The following is a 27,724-nucleotide window of genomic DNA, read 5'->3' on the forward strand; positions in this document are numbered from 1 at the left end:
GAAATGCCAACTGAGCCAACAGTTTAGTTAATAGCATTTCACCAATGTTAATTTTTTCATTTTGACAACTGTGCTACGGTTGGGCAGGATGTTAACATTTAGAGAAGCAAGGTAAAGAGTATACAGGAACTCTCTATATTTGCAACTTTTGTGTAAATCAAAAAGCATTTCAAAAGAAAAAGTACAAAAATTAGAAATTAAAAGTCTGAAGGAGGGCTGAATTCTAAACTCAAAGTGATAGAAGATATTAAAATGTAAAAAATCAACATATTGAACTAAATAAAATTTCAAAACTTTGTGCAAACCTTAGAAATAAAAAATAAATGTCTGACAGAAAAATATGAGCAAATACAAAAGCCTCGGGCTATTTAACATCTTTATATATAGAGAGAAATTTCCATACAAGATGATACAGATTATTAAAATATCAGAAGACCAATCATTAAATAAAAGAAAAATGAATGCTGGCACTCCACAAAACAGAATTCTAAAAGGAGCAAAAATATGGAACTAATATTTATCCTTATTTGTGATTAAAGAAAAGCAAATTAAAACAATATGATAATACCATTTTTGTCTAACCATTAGCAACAATGGTAGGAACAAGAACACAAAATAATGATGAACACCCAGAAAAAAAAACTACTCATAAATTTCACTGTCAATGCTCCCTGTCTGACCAAGTCTTTGATTTGGGTAAGTCTTTTTTCTTTCTTTTTTTTTTTCAAGATTTTTTAAAGTAATCTGTACACCCAACACAGGGCTCAAACTCACAACCCTGAGATCAAGAATCAGATGCTCCACCAACAGAGCCAGCCAGGTGCCCTGATTTGTGTAAGTTTTTAATTGCCTTCCTGGACATCCCAAGTTCCATCCCAGCCTGACAGGACAGGAAATTGTAAAATATTACTGGAGAGAAATTACTCGGCATCAGTTTACACTGGTTATTTATTTTAATCCTCACAATTAGCCTAAAGATGAGATATTATTATCCCATTATCCAGTAAGGAAACTGAGGCTTAGAAAAGACAAATAATTTGCTCAAGAACACGTAGCCAGAAAGTAATAGAATAATGATCTAAAAACAACTCTGTCTCCAAGCTCCTGCTCTTCATAATGCCTGGCTGTTCAAATGCTAGATGATCTCCCCTGCGGAATGTGGTGAGGAGACTCCTGCCCACGTGCTCAGTGTGGCTGAGTGAGATCAGATGACTCTGAGACACTTCCTACCTCTACAACTCTAGGTTCCTATAAAATGTATTTTGATATTGGAACAGCTTTTGGAATTTTTCAAGTCTCACCTCTGAAAAAAACAAATCTCAGTAGGAAGAAACTAGTTTCTAGTTCAGGAAGGACCTGGATGCTTCAAAATTATCATGGGCGATGAACAGATTAGGTTCCCCCTGCCCACCCCAGCTCCAATCCAAGGGCCTTTAAAATGAATGTAAACAAAAATCCAGTGATATTATCATCCTGAACCTTGGTAAATATACACAAACATTCACCAACCTCATCATAAAACAAAGACTCAGAAAATGAAGGCAGCTTATATTTGAATAAAAATCATAAAGTCACTATGGGCATATTCACTAATACCACTGTTCTCTTATTGTTGTCCTCCCTCCACCCCCAACCCTCCCATCAAGCAGCCCTTAATGACCGTTTCACTATTCTGCCCACCAAAAATGGCTTTTGAGTGTAGGAAAGTATCAGAAGGTCCCCGCTGAGTTGCCAGCTGGGGAAGTGTCACAGGCCACTGAACTCTAAAATGAGCTGTCTCTGTAACAAAAGGTCCCTTCCCCTTGGACCAACTTCAAGGGGATCACACTCTGTAGCCCCCATTGCTCCTTTTGTATTCCAGTTTGATTAAACTGGGAATTGTTCTGTGCTCAGGGCTGTTGAGAACACCAGGAGGGGGATTCTAAAGATAAAGGATTATATAGATCCTTTGTTAGAAACAGACGTCCCCATTGTATGCCTTACAACATTTGAGCACAAACGCTAGGAGATTCCCACAGCTCCTAACGGTTCTGCACAGGAGACGACCAATAAATCTTGGTCCCAGCTCTCTCAGGGCAAACAGTTGCTGCCGGTGGCTAAACATCGTCTAGCCACTGGCTAAACATAAGAGAAATTTTAAAATGAATATTTATAACAAAAGACATGAGCCAAAGCAAGGAAGAAAAGAAGAAATGTATATAAGATACAATAACAGTTGATATCCATAGAGCCTAGACATCAGAAAACAATGAAATGGTTTCTCTTCCTAACTATAAATCCTTGAGAGCCAGTCCCATATTTTAGTCAACTTTGATTCCCCATTGCTGCATGCAGTACATCGTTCATGGAACATGTTTAAAAACAGATGTAATAATGACACCTAGTATTTATTATGCACTTGCGTAGCTGTATTAGTTTTCTATTGCTGTGTAACCAATTATCACAAGCTTGGTGGCTAAAAATAATACCCATCCATTGTCTCACAATTCTATGGTTTGGAAGTCCAGGCTTGCGTGACTGAGTTCTCTGCACAGGGTCTCACGAGGCTGAAGTCTACATATCAGTCAGCTGGGCTTATTGGAAGATTCTGGGAAGAATTGACTTCTAAGCTCATTCATGTTCTTGCCCTGCAGCTGTGGGACTGAGGTCCCCGTTTCCTTGCTGGCTGTCAGCCAAGGGTGTCTATTAGCTTCTTAAAGCTGACCGTATTCTTTCTCACCTGGCCTGTTCCATCGTCACCAAACGCACATCACGTCCTTCTCACACCTGTAATCTCTCTGACTTCCTATTCTACCATCGGCTAGAGAAAGTTCCCTCTGTGATTAGTCTGGGGCCACCACATAATGTCCGTATCTAGGTCAACTATGTCTACATAACATGATCATGGGAGTGATATCTCATCAGTCACAGGTTCTGGGAATTGGGGCAGAAGGAGAGGGAGAAGCTGGCACCCTGCTGAGCAGGGAGCCTCACGTGGGGCTCAATCCCAGGACCCTAGGATCACGACCCGAGCCAAAGGCAGATGCTTAACCAACTGAGCCACCCAGGCACCCCTAGCACAGGACATCTTTGAGAGCCACTTAAGAAGTGGCCACAGACACTGTTCCAAGGGCTTTACATTTAATAATTCATCAATCTTCACAGCAACCCTAAGAAGTAGGCTCTATTATCATCCTCATTTTATAGATGAGGTACAAAGAAATTAAATTATTTGCCAAAGTCACCCAGCTAATAAGTGGCAGGATCTAAATTTCAACTCAGCCAATCTAAACTCAGAATCCCACCTCCTATCCACTATTCTACATTGCTATTCAATTTACTATTTCTGAAATGCATGGATACATGAATAATTACATTAGGTATGGGATTAGGAGACAATGCTAAGGATGAGTAAACTCCTGGATTTATTTAGAAAATTTTGTTCATACATTCTTATGCTAATCATCCTCTAAGGAGATTCACAGTCTCAAAGCTACAAATCTTAGAGAACTCTGTATACCTATCCCCTCCCTTTTCACACTTCAATTAAAACCTGTGAACTATAAACATTTGAGGCCAATATGGAAATAGTACAACTGCCTTTTGACAAGGAGGTGGCATTATAGATAGCCTTTGGCGTCAGTCACTTTCTTCCACAACAGGCATGGCTGTGCCCCAGGGTAGATATTGATAGTCACGCAGGACAATGCCAACATGCTGATTTGGATTCCACAAATAAAGTGCGAGAAGAAAAATCAAAAGGGCAAAAATTAGAGTTGAAACAACATAAGAAGGACAATGATCCCAAACTGAAGTCATTCCTCATATATAAAATTTGTTTTATATGCAGCTGAGTCCTTCTACGCTTCTGTGTCCTGGTGTTGCTTAGCTGAGATGAGGTAGAAATAGCAGAGCATTTGAAGTCAGAAACTTAAGTGCCACTCCTGGCTCTGTTTCTTAGGTGAATTTGAACAAATCATTTAATTCCCAAATCTTACTCATCCTATCTGTAAAACAGAATAATAACAATATCCACCTCATAAAATTTTATTTTTTCTTTTATTTTTAAGTAGGCTCCACACTCATCATGGAGTCCAACATGCAGCTTGAACTCACCACCCTGAGACCAAAACCTGAGCCGAGATCAAGAGTCACACGCTTGCCGACTGAGCCACCCAGGTGCCTTCCACCCCAGCCCCACAGAATTTTAGAAAGAATCAAATAAGATACTCTCTTAGTCCGTTTGGGATTCCCTAACAGAGTCCCACAGACTAGGTGGCTTATAAACAGCAAAAATGTTTTTCTCATAGTTCTGAAGGCTGGGAAGTCCAAGATCATGGCTCAGGTAGTTTCATGTCTAGTGAGAACCGACTTCCTCATTAATGGCCATCTTCTTACTGTAACTATACATGGCGGAAGGGGCACAGGATCTTTCTGGGGTCTCCCTTTATAAAGATTCCATTTTTGAAGTCTCTCCCTCATGACCTAATCACTTTCCAAAGGCCCCCTCCTCCCAATGTCAGCACGTTGGGGGGTAGGATTTCAACACATAAATTTCCAAAGGCCCTTTCCTCCCAATGTCAGCACGTTGGGGGTTAGAATTTCAACACATAAATTCAACACATAAATTATTAAATGTAAAGCCCTTGGAACAGTGTCTGTGGCAGGGTCTGCGGGGTGGGGTAAGATATAAACTTGCGTCCATTGCAGACACTGAATGGATCATGTTCCATTTGTAAACTGTAACATGCAATGCAAATGTTACATGTTATTGTACCAGGTATCCAAAGGATTGATGGAAGGAAGAGATGAGGCGTGCACAGCCACCTTGCAAAGAGAATACTTCTCCCAGTGTGAAAATCTGAGATGAACACTGGTTTCAGAAGAAAGAAAGTGAGATCAAAAGCTCTATACCATCCACTGGGCCTCTGCTGAGCATGCACTTTGCAAAATGAAATATACATAAGGAGTAAAAAAGGTAGTATCAATATTATCTTTAGAGAAAGAAAAGGAGACAAGGAAAAATCATTTGTTCAAGCGGCAGAACTGAAAGCCCAATTCAGATATGCTCTCAGTGAAGCCCTTTAGTCGGGGAAAAGATGGCCTGCTGGCTGACTACAAGAAGAAATTATGTTGCATAAATAAATACTGAAACTCAATAGTATTAAATTAAATGGAAAATCAAAATGCTCATCCTCTCAAATCTCTATAGCCAGGTTTTCTGATATTAATATCAAGTGGCCTTGGATTGTCCTTAAAGTGGTTGTATAATCTCTAGCTTAGAGAGGTGAAAATATTTTCCATGTACAATCTCCCAGGACACCTTGATGTTAGCCTTGTGAGACCACGCAACACAGAAGCCAGTCAAGTGCACTCAGACTCCTAACTACAGAACTGTGAGATAACGAATGGGTATTGTTTTAAGCCGTGAAATCTGTGGTAATTTGTATACAGCAGTTTGCCTTAACACTTTCTTTTCCACATAGAAATCAGAAAGCTTAAAGAGAGTCACTTTTAGAGCACATTAACATAAAAGCAATGACTACAATCCATCAGTTTCTGGAAGCTGACCATTGCCAACCAGTAAGTTCTGGAAACCCAAAAGTTAACTGTATGGCCTAAAGGCGGACAATCCAGAGTTCTCCAAACATCCCATCACCAACGATGTGAACATGAATCCAATAACTGCCTTGAAATTAAGCTGATCATCCATGAAAAAACTTAAGCTTAGAGACTATCTTCATTATGTGCCACAAGTCCTTATAGGATACAAACCCTTAAAATACATTGCCAAAATAATCTGGCACAGCAAGTACTGCAGCTCAATGGGGTAGCTGATTTGAGTTGTCCTTGACAGGGTTCTGATAGTCCTACTCCACAGAAAACTTCATGAGACATGGTACCTATGTGCAACACACCACACACACACACACACACACACACACACACACACTTTTCCCATCTGAGGTGTTAAACGCTATACTTTAACATCTAATAATACTAGAAGGGTGTTATTGAGATGAACAAAGTTTAGTGCTACTTACCGATCCTACATGTATGGTCCTTTGGAATGATGAGATTAAATATTTTAAAAAGAATTCTTAATCCATTAGCTACTCCTACCTAACATTGACATTATAAGCACTCATGTCTATTCATATATTTGAAGCAGCGTAAAAGAAAAGCTAAATCAGAGAGATTAAAAAGGAGAAGAGATCTACCAAAAGAAAAGCCATTTGTTGAACTAATTCACAGCATGGAGTGCTTGAGGGTATAAAGGCTCAGGGTTGACTCTGAGGAAGGCAGGCTGGTATAGTAGAAAGAGTATGCTCTAGAGTACGGTGGGGCCAGATAGACCTGGTCTCAAACAGTTTCTTCACAGCTCAGGAGCAGTGTAACCTGAGGTCAAGTCCTTACCTTCCTGAAACTTGGCCTCTTCTCCTATAAAATGACAATAATAGTAATTAAGTGTGGTTGTGAGGATTCCTGAGAGAACATACGTGGAGAGCCTCACTCAATGCTGGCACACAGGTGGGGCTCAGTCTGCTCCAGACATTTCCTTAGGCTTATCCTGTATTACACACTAAGAATCCTTCTCCCTCCTTCTGTGCCCCACCCCTTTTAGCAGGAATAGCAGTGATAAAGAATTTGATGTCCAGATGAGAAGAATACTCTCGGGATACCATTCATGGGAAGAAAAAAAAAAAAAAGATGCTTCTTCACCTAACCGAGGGCCAGGAGAATGGTAAGTACACAATGCTTGAAAACCTAGCTTCACTCTTTACTAACTGGGTAACCTTGGATGAGTTGTTGAAACTACCTGCACCTCAGTTTCTTCATCTGTAAAATGAGGATAATGATCATATTTCTCTCATAGAGCCTGTATGACAATTAAATGAGCTGATAGATACTAAGTACTTATAACAGTGCTGGTACAGTAGATATTAGCTATTGTTATTAGAAGTTATTATTACTCACAACAGCCTTATACGTGTAATGCCTTCAGGAGAATAAAGAAGAAGGCTGGTGTGTGGTACAGAGCAGAACAATGTAGAACAGGGCATGGCAGCAACAAGCAGGCCAGCCTATAGGGGGTGGGAACCAGTGAATCATGGAAAAATGAGCTGTGAAAAGATAATAAACATCTACATAATGTTCACTGAATGCCAGGCACAATGCTAAGTATTTCATGTATTAAGGCTTTAACTTATTAACTCAATCCTCAAAACAAGGCTTTAAGTTATTAACTCATTTAATCCTCAAAACAAGCTTATAAAGGCAAATACAATAATTATTCTATTTTTAAGACAGAACAGAGAAGTAACTTGACCAAGATCACACAAGCAGCGGCAGATCAGGATTCAATCCCAGGTGATCTGGGGCTAACGTCTGTCCATAACTGTCTACATTAAATCACCAATGTAGGGATCCCTGGGTAGCGCAGCGGTTTGGCGCCTGCCTTTGGCCCAGGGCGCGATCCGGGAGACCCGGGATCGAATCCCACGTCAGGCTCCCAGTGCATGGAGCCTGCTTCTCCCTCTGCCTGTGTCTCTGCCTCTCTCTCTCTCTCTGTGACTATCATAAATAAATAAAAATTTAAAAAAAAAATAAATCACCAATGTAGACTGCTACATACCCACCAAGGTAGACACACTAACATACCCGCATCCTATCCCCTCGGAGATGTGAGACAGCTCTGGAGTTCTTTTCAAAGTTTTGTATGAGGTGAAATCTCAAGCCATTTTTCTAAAAGAGTGGCTCAAAAAAAAACCTTGAGGACATTCAAGCCAGCGACATTGTGGGAAGAGAAAAACAGATGGACATGGATAGGTGGATGGGAAGATTTTCTGAGATAGGTCTCTATATTAAAATCAAAAGAGAAATCAAAGAAATAAAATCAACTGCAAAAATGAGAATAAAAATTATGTGCTGTAAAATTTTATTTAATTTGTATTTAAATTAGTAACGGTGTATATTTAAAACTTAGCTGTCTAGGTTCCCAGCCCAATTTCCTTCCAACCTGAAGCATCAATTAGAGAGGAAATCTGGTTTCAAATATCATCTACCCCTCAATGCACTCACACTGAAATTAGACTTATTCCTAAAATAAGAAGACAGATCCCCAGTGATATGGACATGCTTAAGAATTTCATATACCCAAAATTCCAATTCTTTTCTATCCCAAGAAAAGAGCCAGCTGACCTCAGACTCAACACCCTTAGGCATCAGGCCAAGACCCCCAATGCCCTCCCCAAGGAACCTGCACCACCAGCTGCAGGAGATGAGGGCAGGTTTCACCTGCTAGGGGAGCACAGTCAAGTTCTTGAAACACATTGCCTTTGTTACACTTCAGATAAAAAAGGAAGTCTCACAGAAAAGCCTCTTCCTACCTATTTTAATAAGCTAGTCAAGTTTGCTGGGAGGAACAGGTTATGAAAAAGGGTCAGGCCATGTCCCAAAGTGAGATTTCCCAATTCTGCTGATTATTAAAACAAACAAAGGCACTAAACTTTGCATTGGTAGAACCGATCTTGGAACAAATAGAGAGAAAGGCAATACCAGCGAAGATTTTCTTTCTACAAACCTTGAAGAGAAATGGGATCAGGATTTCAGGAAAGAGTGAAGATGATGAATTAGCTTTGTCTCTCAACTGTTGTGACTTCTTTATCTCCAAAGTATTTGCTAGGGGCAGAGACTTAAGCCTCTGTCCAGAGAACACTAAACATGAACCTGGGATGGGAGTCACCTCCTGCAGTAACTTCCATACTGGCCTCCTGCTCCCAGATTCATGCCCAACTACCATCCTCCTTGCCATGACCCCCAGTCAGATTTCTAAAAGATGAATTTGCTTCTCGTCCTCCTCTGCTAAAATCCTTCAAATATTTGCTCTTGGCTATAGAAAATGAGTCAAAATCTTTAGCATGGACTGCATGCCCTTCATAACCAAACCGCCTTTGACAGCTCATCCTTCCTCTCCCACTGTGTGGTCCCTTGAAGAAGGAAAGGGATGCTCGCTGCACTGGCAGAGTCTTATTTACAGATGATGAGGTCTCTGAAGCCACTTCCCCAGTCTTAGTCTAAAGAAGTTGGTACATGTAATCAAAAGATCCAAGTGGGGATCCACTGAAGGGGGAGGGAGCAGAGAGCACGTATTAAACCATAAAATGTACATTTGTGAAACTTCTTCTTAGGCTTTCCCAAGTCGGTACCTACAAATTCTCTTGCAAGTACATATTGTGGATTAATGAACACATCCTTTAATACGTTAGCATTTTAACTACCTTCTTTTTTAAGCTCTGACCTTTTAAATTTTAAAGTATTTCCCTTTCCTAATTCTGGTAAGATTGGGTGGGGGTGTTTCATTTAGAAAGGCTGTCTTTTCCCTGATTAAGGTAATCAAAAATGAAAATACCAATTGAAAACAAACTTTCTGAAAAATATCCACCCTGTTGATGAGACAAAAGATGACTGACCTGCTCCTTAGCTTCTTTTTTGTTGTTAATAATAGCCTGGGTCAGAAGAAAACACTTTTGTTATTGTTGCAGAGCCCATCACTGGGCTCAATCTCATGACCCTGAGGTCATGCCCTGAGCTGAAATCAAAAGTCAAACACTTGACCGACTGAGCCACCCAGGTGCCCCAGAAAATACATTTTCAGCATCATGACTGGCAGGGCTCGGTATAGAAAGTGAATCATCTGTTCTGGGTATTAACGTTAATATTTAATACATAAGAATTCAAATGCACAAGCATGATTCAGTGAAACTAATTATTTGTATTATTTAATAGGTAACTCTCTGGGAAAAACAGACTCATGCTGGTTATTCCAAGCTACAAACTCCCGAAAGCTCAAAAGACACTAATTACACTTACAGAACATTAACTAACACAAAACTCCTCGGAACTATCTTTAGCAGAATGGTGAGACCACAAGCACTCCCCACTAAAGCACACGGATTTTCCCTTCGGCTTCTCAGCCTTGGCAGTGCGGAGTGTTACATCACCGAGAAGGGCCTCTCACTCCACCTGAGGAAGGAAATTTTATCACAAACCTTAGAAGTGACATTTTGCTCCTTCTCCATGTGGCATAGAGCTATTTCACACCTGTTAGTGAAAACAGTGTGCCTGTAAATAACATTTTTCAAGAGAAAATTAGAAATCGACTCCAAAGCATCTATAAACAACATCCATCTACCACAATTATTGTACCACCAACTGATACACGAGTCTCAGGCTCTCTATAGATATAATGAAAATCAAGTAAAAGAAAAAGGAAAAAGAAAAATGGGTTATTATAATGAAGTCTCTTTAGACACTATTCTTATAATTAATCCCATTGGAGAGTTCCATTTTTAATTAATACTTTTAAAGATTTTTTAAGATGTAGAAAAAAAATAAAATAAATGCTTTATTAAATATCTAGTTATGGATACACATTTCATTCATACATGCATGTATTTTAAATTCTAGGAAAACAGGAATTTTTGTCTGTCTTGTTCACAGCTGTGCCCTCAGCTCCTAGAACAGTACCTGGCATAGAGTAAGACCTCCCTCCCCAAAAGAAAAATTAAAATAAGAGAGAGAGAGGCAAACTATAAGAGAATCTTAACTATAAGAAACAAACTGAGGTTGCTGTAGGGGAGGTAGGTGGGGGATGGGGTAACTGGGTGATGGGCATTAAGGAGGCCATGGGGTATAATGAGCACTGGGTGTTATATGCATCTGATGAATCATTAAATTCTACCCCTGAAACTAATAATACACTCTATTGAATTTAAATTAAAAATTAAAAAATAAATACCATCATCTAAAAAAGAGACCTCCGTAAATATTTGTTGAATAAATTCATTCATCAAATATGTATTGAGTACTTACCATGTACCAGGCCATGTAATAGGGCCCAGAGATAGAAAGATTTGCTCACAGTCAATAAAGAACCCACTCCTCTCAATTCATGAGAGGTATCTGAATGTTTCTTTGAAATATCTAACAGGCTTCTCACACTTGACATGGACAAACCAAAACTTGTTCTCCACAGCTGCCCTCTCTTCCCTTTATGCCAAATTATTCCTACCCTTACCCTTCCTGTCTCAGTGGACAATACCGGCATCCACTTGATTGTTCAAGCCACAATAACATAGTCAACTTCTCTTCTACATTTAGTTCCTTCATTTCTCCACCATGATTCAGCCACTGGTATCTCTCCCAGAGGCCTCCACTAGTCTCCCTGCTGCCACTCTGCCACAATCCAATAGAGTAATCCCTTTCAAACATGCAACAAATCAGTATACTACCTAACTTAGCATTCCTTCCGTTATACTGAGATCCACTGACTCCCTACTGTGAGTCACCAGCCCTAATGAGCCCTGCCTCCAATCTGCCTTCCCCATTTTGCATTGTGTCCCACTTCCCTCCTGCCCATTGAACTCCAGCCTCAATAGCTATCTTGTGGTTTCTTAATATCTTCAAATGTGTCTTCACTTGTACATGCTCTTCCCTCACTGGAATGTCCTTCCCCACAATGATGGACTCTTTCTCAAGACTCAGGTTTCTCTTCAAATGTCACCTTCTGAGAGAAGTTCTCCGTGACCATCTGTCCAAATTTCTGATCTTAAATTACCACTCATGTTACTTAATCGTGGGTAACCAACTAAAAGATCTCCAAATACAGTCAAGACCAAGCCTCTGCTTCCATCCCCTGCCTCCCCAAGAGGTAGAGGAATTCCTCCACTAGCATCTAACTGCCCCTCCTCACTCTCTAATTCAGTAACCTGCATGTTTATACTTTATGGGTGTTTCTTTACATACATTATATTGGGGGAGGGAAGGGGTTAAAAAAAATTAAGCCATGTCCTTGCTAGGTGAAAAAGAACTGCAAGAGGACCTCTTATCAACTTGATGTGAATAAATTCCAATCTATTAAGCACTATTAGAAGATTTCCTATACTATAGCCAAAACCCATTCTAGCTGATAAAGCATTCAAAGGGTGGACAAAAGAAGAGGGGAAATGAAGGAAACAAATAAACAACAACAAAAAAAGTATAATTAGAGTTAATTAAAGAACCAAGAAAGCAGATTAGATTGGAAGGTCAACTTGAGACCAAGGGACTCCCATCAAGTGGTCAAATAGAATGAGAAAATACAGAGGCCATTTTACTTGGCCATTAGATGGTTAGTTCCAAAAGGGGTGAAAAGAAGAAAACTAGATTAATGTACCTTCATATTATATGTGGAGAGATAGTACATCTATGCTTTATTGATTTATGAAAAAAGGAGCTTGGAGGAGGAAAGGAAGGGTGGAAAGAGGGCAAGTCTGGAGGGAACAATGCAATGTATTTAGAACAGATGGAAGCAGAAGCAGCAGTGGACATATATACAAGAGAGTCAGGAAAGAGTTCTCAGCAGAAGCTCTTTATCTGAGACCTAATGAAGGCAGAATTTCCAAAAGAGAATGAAAGGGCCAGATCAGGAACAACCACAGGAAGTATATTAAACATGTCAGAATCATTTTAAACATCTCTCCCAAGGTGTCTTTCCATCAGTGTTCTCATTCATACTTAACAGGTAACCCACTGTTTTGAATTATGCCAACCTGATTTGCCTGATAATCTGAAACACTGGCCATCATCCAGTAGTCACTAACCCGATTCAGTGACTTCCTATGTCCTGGAAATACCACCGTTCCTAGAACAACATCTGTTACTACTCTATCAGTTAGCATCAGTTACCGAGGTGACGCAGTGAGAGGAGGAAAAGCAAACTCAGACGTCACCCTGGCCACCGAGGGTGAGTGGATGGTCCTCCTGGTAGGAGCTGGGACCAGGGACCAGGGAGGCCTCGGGCCACAGCTCCCACGCACTCACTGCGCATCATTCAATGCCGGGGGAAGCACCTGCAGTGGCTTAAATGTAAGAGTTTGTAAACAAACTTTTTGTTTGTCCCTAATACAGCTGGAAAATAATGAGAGGGAGGAAATTTCCTTTTTCCACCTTGCCTTTCTTCTTCCTATTTAAAAATTGGTAGAGATCAGGGGGCAACTGGGTGGCTTAGTGGGTTAAGCGGTTGCCTTGGTTCAGGTCAGGATCCCAGAGATCTGGGACTGAAACCTCATGGGGCTCCCCGCCTAGTGGAGAGTTGGCTTCTCCCTCTCCCTCTCCCCTTCCCCTGCTCAGGCTCTCAGATCTCACTCACTCGCTCGCTTGTTCTCTCTCACATTCTATCTCAAGTACCTAAATAAAATCTTTTTTTAATTGTTAGAGATTAACACAATGTGAAAGCAATCTTTGATACTTTGAATTCTCAGCCATTTACTTCCTGGTAATAGGTAAAGGAGGTGGGGAGGGTAGAATTTAACCAAGTTTTGTTTTTTTTTTAATCACCCTGTAACATAGTATAAAAAATTTAAAGGGCCTTCCACAAATTACCGTGACTAAACTATTCACAACAGCTAAGACTTCCCATCTACATGCTTATACCCGGCTAGAAAAACCAATGAGATGTTTCATAAGACATATGCAGTTACTAAAGTTTTTATGAACTTTGCATAGAATAGGTCTTCAAATATTCATTAAGTGAGTTAACCAGTGAAAGAGAATCCACAGGTGAGGGGAAGAAAGGGAAAGGAATTCTACTACAAGAATTAGCAAGGTATGAATATGCTTTGAGTATTAGACATTAAATACAATTTAATTCAAAATCAGCATCCAAATAGCTGATGCTCAGGAGACGACAGATATAAAATCAGCAGTGGTCTCAATGAAACTGTTAAGAAGGTAAGTGAGTTGACACTGGGTATGATGTAATATCCTCTCTCTTTTTCCTCACATTCTCACCCTCTAATCATCTCTCTCCCTGTTCTTCCATCGCACGCCTCCCTAATCCCTGGCCCCTAACATTTTTGCCCTAGTTTCCAGAGAGGCAGAGGCCCTCCACTCTGTATCCTAGCGATATTTATACCTTCAGTCTACCCAGTCTATTCACTCATTGCTTAATTCACTCACCAGCAAGTTACTGAGCTCAGCAGGTATCAGACACTGTGCTTAGTCTAGAGCTAAAAAAAAAAACAAAAAAAAACAAGAAGACATACTTGGTCCCATCTTTAGGCTGTTGAGAGTTTCTGCAGGAACAAAAATAAGTAAACAGCCAATTCCAATACAAAGAGACATATATTTGGGACTCTGGGGATACATGGCCTAACATTAGAACTTAACAATCCAATTGAGGAGAAAGGACATTTGAAATATAAAGGAAGTTCATATTGGTTAAGAGTTTAAGAAAACCACTTAACCTAAGTGGTTAGAAGACTGCTGGTGAGAGAAATGAAGGTCTAAGATGGAATATGAACAGGAGCAAGGATTGGCCAGATGGAAAGGCAGGTTAAGGCAGGTAAGGACATGGTCCAAAAGTAGAGGTAACTACTGCGTGAAGGCCCTGAGCCAGGGGGTTAAAATTCAGAAGAAATCTTTCTGGATAGGACCTTTGCTTTATATAAATCAGGCAAACTGACCACTTTCTAAGCAGGCACATTGTACTCTTCTATCTCCTCACCAGAAGCCACATGGGAATATCCTTCTTACTTTGTCCTTTGTCCTATACTTCCTTCAAGACACAACTTGATAACTTATCATGTCTTGCCTTAAAATCTGACTTTTTTTAAAAAAAAATTTTTATTTATTTATTCATGACAGACACAGAGAGAGGCAGAGACATAGGCAGAGGGAGAAGCAGGCTTGCAGGGAGCCTGATGCAGGACTCGATCCCTGCACCTGGGGGGCACAACCTGAGCCGAAGGCAGACACTCAACTACTGAGCCACCCAGGTGCTCCTGACATCTATTTTTTTTTATGTGTCTCTTTAGTTTATTAAGGCTTAAATTTTTTTTTTTACACTAAGTCTTTTCCTACAAAGAGTTTAAATGGCTTTCCCCTATATTTCCTACTTTTTATTTTTCTTTATTTTTTTATTTAAATTCAATTAATTAACATATAATGTATTATTAGTTTCAGAGGTAGAGGTCAGTGATTCATCAGTCTTATATATAATACCCAGTGCTCATTACAACACTTGCCTTTCTTCGTGTCCATTCTTTTCATCTTTCTTTCTTTTCTTTCTTAAGATTTTATTCATTTATTCATGAGGGACACAAACAGGCAGAGACATAGGCAGAGGGAGAAGCAGACTCCCTACTGGAGCCTGATGCAAGACTTGATCCCAGGACCCCGGGATCATGCCCTGAGCCTAAGGCAGACAGTCAACCACTGAGCCACCCAGGTGCCCCTCATCTTTCAAAGAGTTGTCACCTAAGTCCCTTATCCATGCTTGTGGTATCTGTACTGTTTCAAATGTCCTTTCTCCTCAACTACATTGTAAGAAGTTGCTTAAGAAGAGCATCCAATTGTCTGCGTCTTTCTTCCTAGTACAGTACTTTACCAGAGCAATGCTTGCTGTTTATTAATTGTGTAGTTACATGGCTTAAATGAGCAAAAAAGAACATAATTACTACCCAAACTACCCTGTCATCAGGGTTCCTGACTGCTTTCAAGGAAGAAATGGAAAACACTAAATTTTCTTGGTGTCACTTCCAGTGGATCTAAGGTAGGGATCTGCTCTGATGAGAAATTCCCTAGGTGGCTTCTGTTCTATAAACATGATCAATTTGGATTTAGGGGTTCAAATAGTCAGGTCAGCATTTTTACAACAAGAATAATTTAGGCTTTCAGTCAGAAATTCACCCTCTTTGCTGAGATGCTGCTGACACCTCAATCTTTAGGACCTCTGAAATTTCCACAGAGAAAAAGAGGAGTCTCTTCAATTACCACATGAAGAGAGAGACATACTTGAGGCCTGTGGCAGTGAATTTCCAAAAGATTGGTGGCCAGAAACTGAAAGTAAAATGTCTAGTCATGATGAAAGGATACATCTAGCTGACTCCCTTAAATAAGATTTTTGAGAACAACAACAGCAACAAAAAAAAATCAAGTTTGAACTTTGAGAAAGAGTATTTTCCTAGAGGCAACATCAGAGGACTTTGTGCATTTATTCAGTTCACTGGTTTACAAAGTCGTGGAGGCACATAGTTCAAAACAGGCTCTGGTTCCCTGTGTGAGATGCCCAGGAGTGAAAATATCCACTCCAAGGCTCAGAGCTGTCTTTTCATTAAATGGAAAATTCCAGTAAAAGTAACAAGGATGCTATCATATCAGCCTACTAGTACCGATGAAGTGATAAGCCACAAGTGCATTTCCACATCTGAGGACAGTCTAGCAGGGTCAAGGGGCAGCAGGTAGTAATTAGTATCTGCCTGATATAACCAGGTACATATTTTGCCACTTAGCACTTAAAGCAGACTTGGGTTGTCCTGAACTACTCACTATTATTAATACACTGCCTCTAAGAGTTAATTTTTTTTTTATTAACTCAATAAACACTTCTAAGCGCCTACTATGATTCAAGCACTGAGCTAGAGCAGAGGCAATTAAACTCTCCCTGCCATCCAGGACTAACAATCAAGTGGTAGAGATAAATGTGTAAAACAGAGAATTTTGCTAACAGGTGATAAGGGCTATAAATAAAAGTGAGAGGAGAGAATACTGGGTTCAAGTGAAGCATCAAAGAATATTCATCATACTGGTAAATGTTAGACAGCTAAAAGGGACAGCAGTAGTGCTAACAACAAAGTCTGTGAGATCACTGCAATCATTCTTTAATTGCTTACTGAAAAAACACATCTTAAAACCACTTATTTTTCTATCAGAAACATAGTGATTGACTCATTCATTGGTCATAACACCCAGAAATTTAAAATCAGAGAGAGAGCAAAGCACAAACTTCACCATCTCCAGGTACTCCACCTATCTCTCCAGATAAACCTCAGTTTGAGTGTAGCAGGTTCAAACTTGCTGAAACAACCCCAGAAAAGCTTGTGTGTCTCCCGGTCGCCTTTGATTAAAAAAGCAAGAGAGACCAAATCAATCCCAAAAGCAACCTAAGACACAGCTAGAGCTCTCTGCACTCCCAAGGCCCTCAAAGCGGACCTTCTCACCTACCTTCCCAGACCACACTTAACCAGACAAGCTGCTGTTCTTTCATGGGCCATCCCCTAGCCAGAGAGTCAACACTCCCCAACTAGTATCTAACTCATGAATCATCTAACTTTTATATAGTGTTTTGCACCTAAGAGCTCACTTGGATTTGTGAATGGATGAGTTTATCTACTTCTTTTTATCAAATTGTTCCTTCTGTGTCAGATGCTCTTTCCACGTCTCCCCTTTCTTCCTGTCCCACCACAAATCTCCACCCGACCTTTCATCATACCCATCAGTTGGAGTAATACTTGAAGGAAGATGGTGTAGAAGGAAGAACAAGAATTATGGAATCAACATTTCTGACTTAAACACTAACAGTATCACCTTATTAAGTCACTTAGTATCTATGACCTCCAGTTTCTCCTATAAAATGGGAATAATTCCCCCAAATATATAGCATTCGTGTGGAGGGAAAACTGAGATATGCATAAAGTTCCTGATAGGCTTTGGTGTCAAGCAGCAAGTTATTATTCGATACATGCTTTCCTTTCTTAAGACCCAACTGAAATGTCTGCTGAGAAGCTCTCAGCTTCCCCACTGAAGATCCACCTCCATAAGAGCATAGCAGTGCTTCCCTAGTCTCTGAAAGCCTCTAGAGGAAGAAAATCTGCAGTTAAGAAACTTAGACATGAGGGAAAGCAGGATCAGGAAACAGAGCAGCATTACACCTGAACTGTTTTGAATTCAGGAAAATGAAATTGTAACCCAATTTGCTAAATAAAAACAGTATGGATGGCATTTAGACTCCTTAAAAGAGCAATTATAATTACCGTAGTAGTATTTTCCATTTAGTACTCCATGCTCATTAGAAAATTTCTAAAGAGTTTCCTGCCCTGTAATTTATAATGCTGCTCATAAATTCATCTGGCTTCGAGGCAAATAATCCACATACTGCCAGAAGGTGTGTTTTATCTGCATCCAAGTGTTCGATGCCTATCTGATCTCATGGCTCAGGGCTGTTAACTCCCAAGTCTCAAGTTCCAACATGGTCTCCCAAACAGGGAAGCACATAGCTGCTTGAGAGGAAGAGCGCTTTAGATAAGCTCTAATAAACCACCGTGTATTGCCAAATAGGCATTCTACTATCCCACTTCCCAGGACTCAGATCCATGTGGCTTTCCTGGGTCCATGAGAATCTCATGCCCAAAGGCTTCTGAATCCCCCAAACCCAAGGCTGCAGTTCCACAGTCTGAAACTGACCTTTCATCAGCCTCTTCTGTTAGCCTCCTTCAGGCTTCCCGAACAATACAATTGGTCCTATCCTGCCTTTTCCTTAACTCTTTTCCCTAGTGCCCTTACCTGTGGCACTGAACACTTGACTCCTCCACATCCAGTGACCATACCCATAATTACTTCTACTTTAAAAACCCAAAACTAACATTGATGTGCCAGGCCCCATCCCAGCCTCAGCACTTCAAATGTATTAACTCAATTAATATTCACAACAAAATTAGGAGGTACCTCCTACTACTATCCCCATTTTACAGCAGGGGAAACTGAGGCTCAGAAGTCATAAAAGGTAGAGTCAGGATTCTAACTTGGACAGTGTGTGGTTCTAGCAGTCAACATTTGCTAAATTTCCCACAATTCGTCACCCATACCCTCAAGCCACATGGCATCTATTTTTGGTTTAATACAAGGTGTATGTTCAGGTGGGGGCTCAGTTGGTTGAGCATCCAACTCTTGGTTTAGGCTCTGGTCTTGAGACCAAGCCCCACGTGGGGCTCCATGCTCAGTGCAGAGTCTGCTTTCCCTCTGCTTCTCCCCCACTCCCTCTCTCTCTCTCAAATAAATTAATCAGTTAAACCTTTAAAAATAATAATTTAAAAAAGGTGTACATTCAGGTGAAATAAATCCTTCCAAAATCACTACCTGTTTCCTTCTCCCTCTCCCTCTCTCCCTTCTGCCTCTCCTCCTCCACTTCTTCCTTCTCCTCCTTCTTCTCTACACTTTCTAATGTCAAATAAATATTGCTTGATCAGAGCCCCACGGTGTCACCACAACTGGGTAGATTCCCAGATGTAAGAGAAATGGCTCCATGTCATATCCCAAAGTCTCTCCCTGCCTTATCCCATGTCTAGCTGTCTAGCTGAGAGGCATGCCCTCTCTCTGAGGTCAACAATGAATATGTGATACAGAAAACAGAACAAAACAAACCACTATTCTGGATCAGACTGCAAACAATTCTGTACAATATTTTGCTTTCTGACAGGAAAAAACGAGTTATTTTGTAAAAGACATCTACAGCCACAAACTACAATCCTTACTGCCTTTTAATCAACTTTAATAGATCACTCACAAATATATCATGCCCCCCCAAAAAATAAAATAATAAAATAAAAACTAAATAAAATATAGAAAGCAAACAGTAATAGAAATGTAAGGAGAAATAAACAAAACTAAAATTATATTAAAAAAAACCAAATATATCATGCCCTTGTGAACCAAGAAATGCTATCTAGGTTGAAAGCCTGTAGATTTTTTAAATAATATCTCTAACAAACATGAAAACTAACTTTTAGTGTCAAAATGTCTCCTGCACTTCTGATTTGATTCTAGGACTCACCAAGTCAGCCATGTTTACTCCATTCAGTCATTCAGCAAACACTTTTTGAGCACTGGAATACCACAGTAGGCAAGGTAGGCAATACTTCTTCTTTCAGGGTGCCTATTGCCAGCATGGGACATAGGCAATAAGCAAATACTCGACTACAGATGACGATGAGTGCTATGAAGGAAATCAGACAGGATAATGTGAGAAAGACAGTGAAGTGGGTATAGGGGAAATTAGTTTCAAGTGAGTTATCAAGGAAGGCCTCTCTAAGGAGGTAACATTTAGCTAAGGCCTAAAGCAAGCATGCATAGTCCAGGAAGAGGAAATAAAAATGCAGTCTTCAGGTGGGAACAAAAGCAAAGAACCTCTTCCCTTGGGACAGCTCACCATGGTATATACTTCTTCATGACTTTATACATAAATCCCCTCAACCTTAATCATCGTGGACTAAAGAATGCACATCACAACCATAAATGAGTTTCTATCCCTCGTATCGTCATAGTTGCCAAATTCCCAGGACTATTGTGTCTTGGTTCTCTCTGGAACACTCTTATCAGGGCCAGCTGCCCAGTAATACCTGTTGATGATTAACACCGACAGACCACGGAAAACAGATTTTGCAAGTCAGTCAGCCATAAAATTCTTACTAAATAAGGCTGCAGGAGATTTAGTCTAGTTCCTAGGGAGCTGGGCCATTCATTCCTGCATATCCACCATCTTGCCCAGTCCCTCACCCCCTCTCACCCCATCCCCAGGAGCCTGATAGCTGTGTCAAGTGATAACCTTTCTCAACCTATGGGATGCCAGTAGTTAACAACTGAGGAAGGTCCTTCTCATCACTTTATGTTGAAATACTGCTAAGCTAAGACCTCAGGCTTGTAACTCATACCAGATAAGTCATTTAAAAATTCTGACTTAACTCGATAAAGAGATAATTTACAAAAAGCTTGACTAGAAATTCCTGCTGAACCTATGTCCTAGGATGTACTAGACATTCCTGATAAGCCTATGTCCTAGGTTTAAAAAGCATCATAAAGTTTAAAATAGATAATTTTCCTTATCATCACAGTAGGAATGGATACACTTTCTTCACATTCAGTCTTTTTATTATCCACATAGATGAATTTATTGGGCCTGAACTGCACAATTGCCTTAGATTATTTTCCTCCAACCCAGTCTAAGTCTCCACATTCCCAGGGCTTTGGGAAGCTCTATCACCCTTGCTAACTTTACGGTGTGATATTCTCCCTCCCTTCCATCTTCACTCATTGGTCTGCATACCTCTGGAGGATGGTATAATCTTTTATACTTCTATGTTTGCAAATAACCATCTTATTGAAGAATTTTTCTTAATACCTCCAAAGTTTGTGTTTCTTAAATTGATATAATTTGCTTGTTTCTGTCCTATAGCTTAGGTTGTTTTTAATCCTAGAAATATTATACCTCATAATAATACATTTGAGAATGACAAATACAGCCAGGAGACCTAAATTCCAGTGCTATGTTTATTTATTCATTCAAAAAATGCTTACTAGATAGCTATTATGTACCAGACTCTGGATCACTGATAGATTTTTCAGTTTGGACAAGTAACTAACTTGTTCTATGCCCCAGTCTTCTTATTTGGACATATCTCTAAAGAGCACTTTGTACTAGATAATATCTACTCCTTTGCAGTTCTAAATGTCTTTGCTTCTAAGTCCAGTTCTAACCTCCATATTGTCTCTAAATCATATTTGTTTCTAAGTAAACTGACGTTGGGAAATGTCCCATTAAAATGAAGGCTAGTACTCAGGGCACCTGGGTGGCTCAGTTGGTTGAGTGTCCAACTCAGGTCACTATCTCAGGGTCCTGAGATTGAGCCTCACATAGGGTTCCCCAGGAAGCCTACTTGGATCTTTCCCTCTGCCCCTCTCCCCACTCACACACTCTCTCCCAAATGAATAAATAAATCTTTAAAATAAATGCTAGTACTGGTTATACCAATTCATTAATATAATTTCACTGAGAGAGAAAAAAATATACAATAATCAATATCTCTAGAGTTTAGATGATTATTTATAAGAATTATCAATAAAGAAATCATACTCTATGTATTCATAAACAAGAGTCAGAAATCAGTAATGTTATAGATGGCTCAGAACCAATTTCCTCAGAAAGAAAAACCAAGCACTGGGGCACCTGGTTGGCTCAGTGGTTGAGCATCTACCTTTGGCTTAGGTCATGATCCTGGGATCCTAGGATAGAGTCCCATGTCAGGCTCCCAACAGGGAGCCTCTTCTCTCTCTGCCTATGTCTCTGCCTCTTTCTCTGTGTTTCTCATGAATAAATAAATAAAATATGTTTTTAAAGTAAATAAATAAAAAATAAAATAAAACCAAGCACTGAAAATATAAACAAAAAATGTAAAACCCAAAGCTGGCTAGATTATGTAAAAAACAAGCATGTATATATTTATATAGACATGTATATATACAAATATATAAATATATATATATATATACATAGTACTACTGTATATGCTTTCTAAAGAATAATTTGACAATATGGAACAAGGATCATAAAACTGGTTGTGGATATTAATCACAGAACTGGTCCTTCTGGGCTCATTCATGTAATTTTCTTTGACCAATGAACTTGCTTTCTTTCCAATTATGCCCCTTTGCCATAACCATGAGAATATGCCCAGGTTAGCCTGATGGGTAGATGTATAAGACACACGGAGGAAAGCCAAGACTTTCCAGCTGGGACTGGCAGTTCCCCTGAGCTAAAGAGCTGGAGCTGGGAATCCAGGAAGGCTAAAGCAGCTAGAATTTTGAAGGAAAAATACCAGAGAATAGAGAGTTCTGGAGATCTGCAGTGGGTCCCCCTTGAGTCTTCAGCTAGTCAGAACACATGTGTGAGGAAACTCTCCATGGTCTGAGAAACAACCACACAAAAGGATTAGAAAAATAATTCTCAGAGCTCACAAAAAGCTAGAAATAGTTCCCGTTTCCACCAACTGGGGTGGAAAAACTAATAATTAAAGAGACATCAGACTGAGTGACCAAAAGGGCTTGGTCTGTGCAGTGGTATAAAATCTGCCTTAGACAAAATACTGCTCTGCTCCCACTGAGAAATACCTAAAGGCAAGACTAAAAGGATCAAACAGCTTCCAAGTAACCTAACTGAATCCCAGGACCAACATCAAAATATTTTTAGGAACGCAAAATATCTAGCTCCCAACAAGGTAAAATTCACCATTTCTGCATCCAATCAAAATCTACCAAGTAATTAAGTTTGCTTAATTGCTAGGGCTGCTGTAACAAAATACCACAAACTGAGTGTTAACAGAAATGGGTTGCTTCACAGTTCTGAAGAGTAGAAGTCCGAGATCAAGATTTTGGCAGGGTTAGTTCCTCCAAGTAATGGAGAGATGTGAGGGAAGGGTCTGTGCCAGGGCTTCTTCCTTGGCTTGTAGATGGCCCTGTGTCACTTCACATGCTAATTCTGTGTATGTGTCTGCCTCTAAATTTCCCCTTTTCACAAGGACACCAGTCATTGAATTAAGTCTTCTCATAATGAACTCATTTTAATTTGATCAGCTATGTATTAGCCCTGTCTTCAAATAAGGTTCATTCTGATATACTGAGGGTTAAGACTTCAACATATGAGTTTCTAGAGCAACACAATTCAACCCTGCAAATAACCAGAAAAATATGGCCCATATTGAGAAAAATCAATCGAAATGACATGGATCGTAGAGTTAGGATTTGACAAAGATGTTATAACAGTTATTAAAACTGTATCCTACTTATTGAAGATGTCAGAGGCAAGTGGTATAATTAATGTTTCATATAGACTTGGAAGACTTACCAGGTCTCAAGTGAAACTTCTAGAGATATAAAAATATAATGTCTGAGATGAAAAATAATAGCAGATTAAACACTGCAGTAATAATTAGTGAAGTTGAAAACATAGCAATATAGAAATGATCAGAAATGAAACTCAGAGGAAAAAGACTGAGGGAAACATGAGCAGAGTAACACTGAGCTATGAGATGACTTCAAGCGGCTTATAGCTATGTGACCAGACTGTCAAAGGACAGGGATGGGCTGAAAAATTATTTGAAGAAATATAGCTGAAATTTTCCGAATATGACAGAAACTAAAACTACAGAGGCAAGAAGCTCCACAAACTCCAAGTATGAGAAACATGAATAAAACTACAAGAAGCCACGTTGTTATCAAATTGCTTGAGACCGATGATAAAGAGAACATCTTAAAAAGGAGCCAGGAGAAAATATGTTAACCTCGAATTCTAAACTCAGTGAAAATAGCTTTCAAGAGTGAAGGTGACAGGGTGCCTGGGTGGCTCAGTGGTTGAATGTCTGCCTTCGGCTCAGGTTGTGATCCCAGGGCCCCTGGATCAAGTCCCACATTGGGTTCCCTGCATGGAGCCTGCTTCTCCCTCTGCCTATGCCTCTGCCTCTCTCTCTGGGTCTCTCATGAATACATAAATAAAAAATCTTTTTAAAAGATAAATAAAAATAAAAAATGAAGGTGAAAGAAAGTCATTTTGAGGCATTCAAAAGCTATAAGAGTTTATTAATAGCAAACCTGCCCTACAAGAAATGTTAAGGGAAATCCTTCAGGCTGAAGAAAAATAAGACTGAATGGAAATCTAGATCTATCAAAGGAATGAAGGCACCAAAATGATAATTATGTGGGGACTAGAGAGAAACTTCTTCACTATTTCCTCCCTCTCCTCACCACTCAGCCCATGTCCCTCTTAGAAATACAACTGAATGAGGCTTAGTTCCATATGCTCAATTTATATGAACATTATCTATGTAAATTACATTCATCAACAGTCATCAACAAATATTCCTTGAGTCTACTCTATATTTCAGGCCTTGGAGATAAAGTGACCAAAACAGATTAGCCCCTTTTCAAAGTTCATTGAGCTCACATTCCAGCTTTGATTTTCTGATTCATGAACATGAGAACACAGTATTGCAGTCACATCGCAATGTGCTGATACTGTTTTATTTATATGTTGTAGTCATTCCCTCCAGACTGCAAAAACTTGGTTGTTTCTATCATCTTCATGATTCATCCCATGAATAGTCCAATATGATAATCCAATTAATAAAAGGCCACTAAATATTGCCAGAACTGTTAGTTACATAGGCCTATATCATAATGCGCTACAAAATGAAGCAATTTTACTATTTTCATTATGTCATATTTTATCAAGCTGTTGGAATTGGAATAGGAAAAAAGGAGAAAAGGAGATAAAGAAGACATTAGGGCTGAAATAAGTTTCTATTTTTTTTGTAATCCATAAATTTTGCAAAAGGATATAACGGCGTTCACCATAGACATACACAATAATGTCAATATATAATAATTAAAATGGAAATGGAGAAAGCAAAGCCATGAATATCTAGAAGAAGCAGATATGCTAGCTTCAAGTGTTTACTTAGTTAATATAATTATTAATAAACATGGTTTGGAGCTTCCTGGTAGCCTTAGCAAAAAAAGGGAAACACAATTTGTAAGAAATTGTGCTCTGTGTTAGGGGAAAAAAGTTATTAATGCACAAATACTCACTGCCTTTTCCTTCCCTTCTCCTAGGTGTCTTTAAATATTACTTATCCCAGCCAGGTTTTTGAAAGATATTACAGCTGATAAAGGCGCGGGGAGAAGAAACAAGAATATACACCATGAAGAAACTCAGGTACTCTATACCACCATCTGAAAGAATAATCATATATTCCCGAAACAAGTAAGTATTATGAAAGTCATTCTCTCACCCAAAAAATAGGTTACTCCTTCAAAAGCCTATGTAAATTCTACTCTACCATTTTACACTGGTTAAATGAACAAACAAGTGCTCTTTGGTGAAACTCTAAATAATTGGAAATCAAAATAGTGAAATGCTGAAATCACCATCTTCAAATTAGCAATGGCTATTTTTATGCTAGGTTTTGATTTGAGGAGAAAGGGAAAAAAGTATATTCTAATCTACTTCCTAGGAACAGCTGTAATCAGCAGATGCTTATAATGACAAAACTCAAGTAATTAAACATCTACATTTAAAAATCTGTTCAACGGGGGTGCCTGGATGGCTCAGTCAGTTATGCATCTGACTCTTGATTTCGACTCAGGTCATGATCTCAGGGTGGTGAGATCGAGCTCTACATAGGGTTCCACACTCAACAGGTAGTCTGCTTGAGATTGTCTCTCTCCCTCTCCCTTTGTCCTCCCCCCCCCAATAAATAAATAATAAAATAACTGATTTTTACAAAATCAGTTCAACAGCAACAACAAAAAAGTCATCTGTGGATTTTTACTTATCAAACGTCTGGAAAATGACCTATCTCTAAATGGACTGTCATCAAGCTTTACAGCATATGTGTTTAGGCAAAAAATTAAACAAACAAAAAAACGAAAATGAAGAAAGAAAGCAATATTATTACCTTGATACTGCTTAGCTGCTTCTTTTATGGTATAAATATATAGAAAGAGACATTACTATGGAAATCTCAGTCTATCTCATGGCTTTTGTGTGTTTTTGTCAAATCTCACAGAAAGCAAGATGCATTAGAACACTTGGCTATTTCCCTATGCTCCATTCTGTTTTCACAGCCTTAATAACCCTTTGTTAGAATTTCAGCAACTTCTGAGTTCTCTTGTTGGCCCTTTTGCAAATAGGTAAATAAGTTACTGGGGAAAGTTCCCATCGCCATTCATTCATTAAATTAATATCGATTGGCTCTCTGATGGGCCAAATAGGATTCTAAACAGCGAACAAAATGAACTAAAATCTCTGCCATCATGGAGCCTACATCCTAGTGTAGGAAGAGAGACAATAAAAGAAGTAAGTAGAGACTATGTCAAATGGTGGTAAGGGTGATGAATCAGGGAATCAGAGAAGGGGAAGAGGAAGCTGCTGAGGAGGGATGGCAGTTTCAAAGAAAGAAAGGTCTCAATGAGAGAATATTTGAACCCAAACCCACAAGATGTGAGAGAAGGAGCCATATAAACCACTGAAAGAAAGAGAATTCCAGATATAGGGAACAGGCTTGTCAGGACGGAGAAATAGCAAAGATCAGTGCAGCCAGAGTAGGGGGGCGGGGGGGATAAGTCAAGCCATGACAGAAGGAACAGAGCTACATAGCAGATCATGCAGGTCTCAGAAGCCATTGTTAGTATTTGGTTTTCACTCTGAGACAGATAAGAAGTCATGAGGGGTTTGAATAAGGAGAACCATGAAATGACAGATGTATTTTAAATTCCCATGTTGGCTGTTGTGTTGAGCACAAACTACAGAGGATCAAGGGGAGAAACCAGTAGCCTCTATCAGAAGCTACAGTGTTTCTGGCAAGACCAGGGGCTGTGGCATCCATCCATGGTAAAAACAAACAAACAAACAAACAAACAAACAACCTCTTGTAGATGGCTGCCCATCCAGCAATTTTTGGCCTGGGTGCCAGGGGTTGACAGTCATATGAACTTTTTAAAAATGTTCATTGATCTTTAATAAAGGTATCAGAAAGTTTTGGAAGCCAATACAAGTCTCCAGTTTACACATGGAGACTGGTATGAAGATCTATTGCCAGTGAAACTCAAACCACAACAATACCTCTATTTTTAAGGGCTGAGATTTATTCACTGGAGTTTCTGCTTAGATGACAAATAAGGATTCTCATTTGTTTCTACTTTTGCTATGGAAAATACTTTCTCAATATAATCAGATCATGTCCTTCACTTAATAGATGTTATACAGTGAGCAAAATTAAATTAACTTATGTTTTGATGACGGAAGATTTACATTAGTTCAGTATCCTAATTCTTGCCAATAATTCATATTAAGTGGACATTTGGATATAGAAGTAAATGATACATGAGGTTGGCATGAATTTACACTGAATGCCAGGGTACACTTGAGAAATGTGATTATTTTTTCAAATGCCTTTTGAAAACATGTGTTTGTGTTTTGTTATCATACTTTTTTCTCCTAAGAGAAGACTGCAGATGAAATCTGGTTAATGAATTATGGCTAATCAAGATATGGGTCCCTGTGATCCCAGCCTTTGAGGGCTACAGTGCACATCATTTG

At 39.4% G+C, this 27,724-nt stretch overlaps 1 long non-coding RNA gene across 1 annotated transcript in view; it reads right to left on the reverse strand.

Moving 5' to 3' along the window:
• Positions 1–20,103, reverse strand: part of LOC140595083 (uncharacterized) — a 41,582-nt gene extending 21,479 nt beyond the window's left edge. The window contains exons 1-2 of the long non-coding RNA XR_011996470.1: positions 20,006–20,103; positions 19,631–19,792 (exon numbers count right to left, since the gene is read on the reverse strand). This is a non-coding gene — a long non-coding RNA (uncharacterized lncRNA). The remainder of the gene's footprint in view (positions 1–19,630; positions 19,793–20,005) is intronic.
• Positions 20,104–27,724: the final 7,621 nt, after the last annotated feature.

This window comes from Vulpes vulpes, chromosome 13 (genome assembly GCF_048418805.1).
Source record: "Vulpes vulpes isolate BD-2025 chromosome 13, VulVul3, whole genome shotgun sequence".
In the NCBI taxonomy this organism is placed as follows: Eukaryota; Metazoa; Chordata; class Mammalia; order Carnivora; family Canidae; genus Vulpes; species Vulpes vulpes.